This window comes from Kogia breviceps, chromosome 14 (genome assembly GCF_026419965.1).
Source record: "Kogia breviceps isolate mKogBre1 chromosome 14, mKogBre1 haplotype 1, whole genome shotgun sequence".
Classification (NCBI taxonomy): domain Eukaryota; kingdom Metazoa; phylum Chordata; class Mammalia; order Artiodactyla; family Physeteridae; genus Kogia; species Kogia breviceps.
In genome coordinates, this window is record NC_081323.1 from 416,364 (window position 1) to 423,723 (window position 7,360).

The following is a 7,360-nucleotide window of genomic DNA, read 5'->3' on the forward strand; positions in this document are numbered from 1 at the left end:
CTCCTTTCTCTCCTGCACCAAAGTGGGCCGGCCCACCTGAGGGCAAAGAGGGCAGGGCAGAGTCCATGGGGGGAGGCAGAGAAGAGCCAGGTTCCGGGGGGCTCCTTCAACAGTTGCCTGGACCTGAAAGGCAGTTTGGCAAACCCACCTGGACCCTCAGAACCCAAGAGGCCTACCTTGGAGACCCCAGCCCTCTGGGGAGGGGGCTGCAGGCCCCCACAAGTCCTCTCTGCTCTACTGCCCTGTGAAGCTGAGTTGGGGGCGTTGCTGGCCCAGTCAGCTGCCACCAGGCTGCTGTCCTCCAGGGTTGCTGGGCAGGAGGGCACAATGGGCAGAGTGGGCAAGTCGAGAGGGTTGAGTATCCATTCCCCCCAACCCCTGTTTCCAGGTGAAATACAGAACACCCAGTTAAATTTGAATTTCAAGCAAACAACCAATACTCTTTTTGAGTATAAGTATGTCCTAAATATTGCACGAGACATACTCATATTAAAGTATCATTTATCTGAAATTCAACTGTAATTGGATATCCTGCTTTTTGGTTTGTTTGTTATTTTTGTTTAAATCTGGCAACTCTACCCCCAGCACCCATCCCCGCAGGTGCTGAGCTTCTGATCTACCTGATTATCCAGCTCCTATCCCAGACCACGTTGCTTCACTCGTCAGTCAGGTCCTGAAGCCCAAGAGGGTGGCTCAGAGCCCACAGTCCCACCTGGGTGAGGGCTCCGCTCCTGTTCCTTCTTTCCTGGAAGCACTTCACCTCTTTACTAGGTCCCGGGTGGCAGCAGGGGCAGTGGGGTGCCGCCGCAGGAGGGAGCCCGCAGGGTGCCACGCCTGGGGTCAGGGGGTGGGCACAGCTGCCCATAGGGATTGGTGGGCCTGGTCCTCCTGAGAAGTCTGCCCCGGCCCTGAGGTTAGGGGCAGCATGTGGGCGTTTACGCTCCTGGGGACCTCTTTCATAAACTCATATCCTGGGGCGGGGGGCGGGGGCCGTGCAGACTCAGAGGCTCCAGGCTCATTTTGCGAACCCTCAGGAGCGACCCCAACAGCAGGGCAGAGGCCTGAGTCTGTGCTCAGCCCAAATCCAGGCAGATAAAGCGGCCGCAGTGGGGCGGCCTGCAGGATTGTCTGCACAGTATGGTGGACACGTCACATTTTGTTCTGGTTCCCCAGGGAAAGATGGGGCGTGGAGGAGCAGCGTCTTCCTGGGGGTGGCCCCCCATCTTGGTTGGAAACAGAGGCTTCCCCTTGGCTGGGCCCACCTGCCCTTGGCTCCCCCGGCAGAGCAGGAAGCTTGGAGGAGGGGGAACAGCCAGAGACCGGATTCTGGGGGGCAGAGGTCATCGGGCTGGGGCTGCTGGCCCCCCCGGAGCCCTGACCCTGTGTCTGGCCTGGCCCCTGACCCCGCCAGCCCCGCCCCCAGCCCACAGGAGCCCAAGTGCCCCAGAACCACCAGCTCTGTTGAGACAGGAAAGCACGTGACAGGAAGGGAGTCCTCCTCCTGCTGTCCCCTCTCCAGAAGACCCCCCAGACTGGACCAGCTGCAGCAGCAGTGACCTCTTGTGCCCCATCCCCCTGGCCCCGGTATGCTCAGGGAAGGTGGGGCTGTGTCCCCAGTTTTCGGTGCTCAGATGGAAGAGGCCACCCCCCAGTGTCCACCGGGCAGACATCCGAGCGTGCGTCCCCCCTCCCCCAGCCCCTCTCTCAGGGCGGGGCTGGCTGGGGTCTCTGACCTCTGGCCTCCACCCCACAGGGCTCCCACCCTCCCCCACTGAGCAGGGTTCCCTCCTGGCCGGTTCTGCTCAGCTTCCCCGGAGGCCCCCCCCCATTTGGCTGGCAGGGAGAGAGGGAAAACCAGTCCCAGAGGCTGCAGGGGCGGGGGCAGGATCAGAGACCCTGGCAGAGGGTGTCCAGGCTCTGGGGGCAGCACCGGCCCTGGGAAAGCTGAAGCCGCCCCACGGGAGGTGGAGCTGAGTCTGCACAAACGCCTCTGCTCAGGAAATGGGGTGCAGGGAAGGTAGGGGGTGGTTCGGAGCCCGAGGACAGGAGGGGACGTTTCCTGGCGGATGCAGGGTCAGAGAAGGGGCGGAAATGGCCAAGACAGCTGCTGAACATCTGGAATCACAGAGAGTTACCGGCGCCCTCAAGGATGGCGGGGTTTGTGGGGAGCTGTGCACACCCCCGCCCTCTCCTCCTGCCTTCCTGCGGGTCAGTCTCAGCCTCCCCTCCCACTGTCCCGCCATCAGGGTAAAGCCTGGGTTGGGGTCAAGAGCCCTCCAGGCCGGTCGCACGGGGGCCTGCTTCCCGGGGGCTCGCCACCCCTGGCTGGCACACAGTGTGTGCAGAGGCCACAGCCCCGCTCCTAGGCTGGTGCCCGGGGCCCCATGCGCGACTGGAAGCACCGGTGCACGCTCGGAGCCCCGTGTCACTGCTGGCGTAGCCCCTCAGGGCCGACCTTACCCTTTCCACTCCTGCAGCCCCCACTCGGGGTTTGATGTAAGGTGATGGCTGCATTACGTTATGCAAAGTGTCGCACAGTCTCCCCGCCTGAGTCAGGCAGAGTGTACGAAAGGTGACCCACAGTGCTTTCCAGGCCCCTCTCTGGTACCCAAAGGTCTTAACCTTTCTCTACTTTTGCCCACAGACATGCCCACCTAGGGGCCTGTGAGCGTCGCCACATGCCCGCAGCTGGCCAGCGGCCATTCCTCCCCATGTGCAGACACTAACACCCCAGCGTACCCTCTGCTGGTGGATACCCAGGTTTCCAGATCCTTCCCTTCAGCGTGGCTGCCAAGAACACCCTTGTCTGAGGACCCTGCCCTCTTGTGATTTCCCCTCCGCACCCGAGTCCTAAGAGTCTGCCAGGGTGTGGCCAGATTGCTTTTCCAAAAGTTTGTGCTGGCCTGTGAGTCATGTGGGGAGCTGTCTCTGCAGCAAGGCCAGGCAGTGTGGTGGTTTTAGTATTGGTTGGTCTACGTGTGTATAAATTTAATGAACGTTGACTGATCCTGACCTGCTGACCAGGCACCAGGAGCCATTCCGTCAGTCAGGCAGTCCAGTCCTGCTTTTTGCCCGCTGCCCCTTGGAGGTCCCTCACCTGTGGGACCCCTGGGCCGGCCAGCTTCTCTCGTGGTGGCCGGATGGAAACTGTGGCCTGGACCTCAGCCGGCCCTGGCTCTGGAGGGGGGAGACTAAGCGGGGGCAGGGGTGATGGAATGATGGAAAGGATGGGGTACCCTCGGCCTGGAAGTCAGGTCTTGGGGCTTGGGGTGCCACGTGTTTTCAGCAGGGGACCCTGAAGACCCGTGATGATGGCGGGAAAAGGGTATCAGCACAGAGGGCCTGAGATGGCTCCTCGCCCACCTGCCCCAGCCCCCCCTTTCCCCCCACCTCCGAGTTGGAGCCCTGGTTCCTGCCCACCGAGCCTCTCCTGGGGACTCCGACTCCACCGGTGGGGGTCTCCAGGGGGCACAGATGTTGCCTTCCCCTCCTGGCTCCTCCAAGTGCCAGAACAATCAACATTTGTCTCCTGGTATTGAGGCGGAAGGTAGGAGTTGTCTCCAAAGGGGCAACCCACACAGTGGTCCTTGGAGAACTCCAGAGGGCGACCCGGTGTCCCCCACACCAGTGCCCCGTCACCCTCCTCCTGACACTCCAGTGGGGAAGCGGCTCCTCTTTGGAGGCAAGGACCTTCCTGGGAAGCTCCCACTCTACCCCTGAGCAGCATCCTGGGTCCAGGCAGCCGCCCCAAGAGCAAAGAAGCAGGTGGGGGGCATGGGTAGGGGTCTCAGGAGTGAGCCCTCGGCTCTCCTCTGGAGAGCGGGAGACAGCCCGGGCAAGGATCCCCTTGGCCTCCAGCCGGCCTCCAGCCGAGACCCCCAGGGCCAGCCTTCCCGGGGCGTGGCTCTCCCACCTGCCCTGGTGGGTGGGCTGCAGCTGGCTTCCGCTTAGGCCCGGCATCAGGGCTGGGGGCTCACGAGTGGGGCTCCTTCCTGACACCCCCCCCCACCACCGCACCAGAGAGCGGAGGAGGGGGGAAGTGTCTGAGGTTGGGGGCGGGGCAGAGCCAGCCCAGAGCAGGGGGTGCCCTGCAAGGCCCCCGAGATCTCCTGGGGTCTCTGGCGCAGGGTCCTCTCTGCCCTTCGGGGTTCACAGCTGGGGGAGGAGGCTCTCCTTGGGCCGCACTGCCAGCACCTCCTGAGCGGATCTAGGTTACAGCCCTCGCGGCTCCTTCTAAGTCTCTTGCGCAGATTAAAAATGGCAACTGTCCTGGAGCTGACCCCAGGGGACCCTGGAAGTTTCCTCCCCCCACTCGCTCACAGACAGTCTCTGTTCTCAGCGTCTGCTGAGCTCCGGGGCGGCTGCTCTGAGGCGCTGGCTCTCCACCCCTCTCACCCCCGCCGGTCTCTGGGGAGCTGGCGCGAGGTCAAGCCCACCACAGCCCATCCAGCCCACCTCCGTGGAGGGTGTGGGCAGGGCCGCTCCAGGGTCCAGACAGGCAGGCCCTTCTCCCCCGTCCCCTCCCCTCCCGGCTGCCCCGCTTCAGGCAGAAAAGTGGGGCAAGAAGGGAGGGGGGATCGGGGGGAAGGGAAGGTGTCCGCGCCCCCTCGCCACAGCCCGGGCCCTGAGGGGTCCAGGAGGGGTGCCCCACGTTGGCTCCTGAGGTTTCTCTAGGGGGCTGCCTTCGGGGGGAGCCCACTTGGACGGCACACACATCACACAGTCATGAAGGCATCACCACCCCCAGGCGGCCTGGCTCCAGGACAGGATCCGGGGGCCAGGAAAGCGTCTGGGCCTTTGCCCTAAGCCCACCCAGGAAGGCAGTCGGGCGGGGAGGACACAGAAGCAGAGAGGCCCCCTTATCCCCCCCTCCTTGTCCCCCACCCGCCCTGGGGATCCAACCGCAGGGCTGCCCACCCAGCCACTTTGAAGCTGCTGGAGGCGCAGGACTCAGCTGCTGGGGCTCCTGCGCGGGGCCGTCCCTCAGGCTGAGCTGCGTGGGAGCCGGGACTGACCACAGGGCTGCCAGCAGCCTTTGAAGTGCCGGGGCGAGGCCGCAGGAAGTGGGCGGCAGCCCACCCAGGCCCTGGGCCACTCCACCAGAGGACCGGAGCCCCGGCCCGCCGGGCCCACGCGCTGGCCACCTGGGTTGCCCAGGTGCGCCCTGGGGTGGGGAGTTCGGGGTCAACTCCCCGGCCTCTGGCGCCCAGCCCCCATTTTGCCCACGCTCCCTTGGGGGAAGCAATGGGGCCAGGAGTTGGTCCCTCTCCCTCAGCTATAAATAGCAGGGCTCAGGCTGGGTGGAAACCCCCCTGGCGGGGGGGGAGGAAGGAGCAGGGCCACGGGGCTGGGGCCTCAGGAGTGAGGCTGGGCAGGAAATGCCCGGGCGCCCCGGCCCCCGCAGCAAAGGTTCCCTTGGTGGCACAGCCCCCTGGAAAGTCCCAGGCGGTGCCTGGGACCCGCATGGGGCAGGAGGCTCCCAGGTCTCTTGGGCCGGGCCTCGCATCCCGGAGGCGGGGGCTCCCCCATACCCCAGCTGGTGACCACTGCCTGGGCCTGGCCTTCCTGGCCCCCAGGAAGCCCGGATGGAGCTAGTTCTTCCTCCTTGGTCATCTCTGCGCCTGGTGATGAGCTGAGCAGCCCGCCTCCAATCCCGCCTCACTTTCCCAACAAGCACCATTCACGGAGGGCCTGCTGGGCCGGTGGTGGGGGGACAGGGACAGGGCTGAGCGCGGCACGGCTGCCCCAGGGTGCTTGCTGAGCACAAGTGAGGGCTTAGCCTGAAGGAGGGCTTTTGAGGAGGGAACACCGGGTGGCCGCCAGCCTGGGGTGGGGAGGGCAGGGGCCGAGACCAGGAAGGGGGCGAGGAGTCCGCAGCCTGGCCCTGGGAGAGGCCTGGAGCTGAAGGGAACTTGGCATCCTGGAGGAATAAGAACGAGGCCAGTATGGCTGGAACCTGGGAGGGGGGGGTACAGGAATGAGGCCAGGAATGGGGGACAGATCACGAGGGCCTGGTCAACTGGGGAGAGGGGTTTGAGAGGAAGCCACTGAAAGATTCAGCAAGAAAGTTCCAGACTCACGTATGCATTTCAGAGCGGTCACCGCTTTGTGAAGGAAGGGCTGGGGGCGGGGGCGGGGCTTAGGCTGGAGGAAGGCTCCAGAAGGCAGGGAGGGGCCAGCAAGGGGAGTGTAGAGCAGGCGGGCACAGCGGCCCGGGAGGAACGCGCGGGCCGGAGTGTCAGGGTCAGCTCCTGGTCTGCCTTCTGGTGGCACCAGCCTCCCGGCTGATTTTCCGAGCGGAGAGCAGTGGCTTAGGTGCTGGCGAGGAGAGAGTGGTACCGGGAGGGGATGGATACGCGAACACTTCTGGTGTTCTCGAGAGAAAATATGAAATCTAAACAGGATAAGAAGGGAGCCAGGAGAGGGGGAAGCCGAGTGTTTGGGAGAAAGGAGGGCTGTTCCCGGTGAGATGTCACAGCTGTGGGCGAGTGGGGGTGCGGCCACAGTGGGAGCTGGTGGGAGGAGTCGCTTCAGGGTGGGTGGACGTTTAGGGGACAAGCTGCTCCAAGGTGTGACTCTGGGGTGGGGGACTGGAGGTGTTTGGAGGTGGGGAGGTGGAGGAGACATTCAAAGAGGGCCCTCACGACGTCTCCACGGAGGGCAAAGGAAGCGTTTCTAGCCGTCGCCGTTACAGACACCACCTCTGTCACCGCCAGCAGCCCCTGTCACTGTCCCCTAAGCACAGTCACCTCCGTCACCGTCGCACCCCTGTTGCCTCCAGCGCCGTGATCACTTCCCATCAGCATCACCAAAATCCGGCGTCCCGGGCACCACCGTCACTGGCTCATTCACTCACTCGCTCTGTGGGCAACAGTCCTGGCACGGAATTGCACTGGGCCCTGGTCATGGCGATGAGCAACACAGGTGACGTCTCTTCCCTTGGGGGGCTTACGGCCTAGTGGGACAGAGCGGAAACAAACACGTCCAAAGGTTTAGAAAACAAGCGTTAGAATGATCCCGCAATCCCACTGCTAGGAGTCTACCCCAAAGAAGTGCAATGAATTTGTCAGCTGGCAAATGGTCCTCTACACGCTGGGAAGAAAAGGAGTGGGTAATTGATGCACAGATGAGCCTCCCTGCTAAGGGAAAGGAGCCGGGACCAGCAGACCCCATTCTACGCGGCTTTGTTTATGTGAAATCCGGGGAAAGACAAAACTATGGTGACAGAGAGCGGATCAACGGTGGGCAGGGCAGGGCAGGGTGGGGCCGGGGGGCCGGGGGCAGACTGAATCACAAGAGGCTGAGGGGACTGGGGGGTGGTGGGAATGTTGTATATCGTAATAGTGGGGGAATAGTGGGG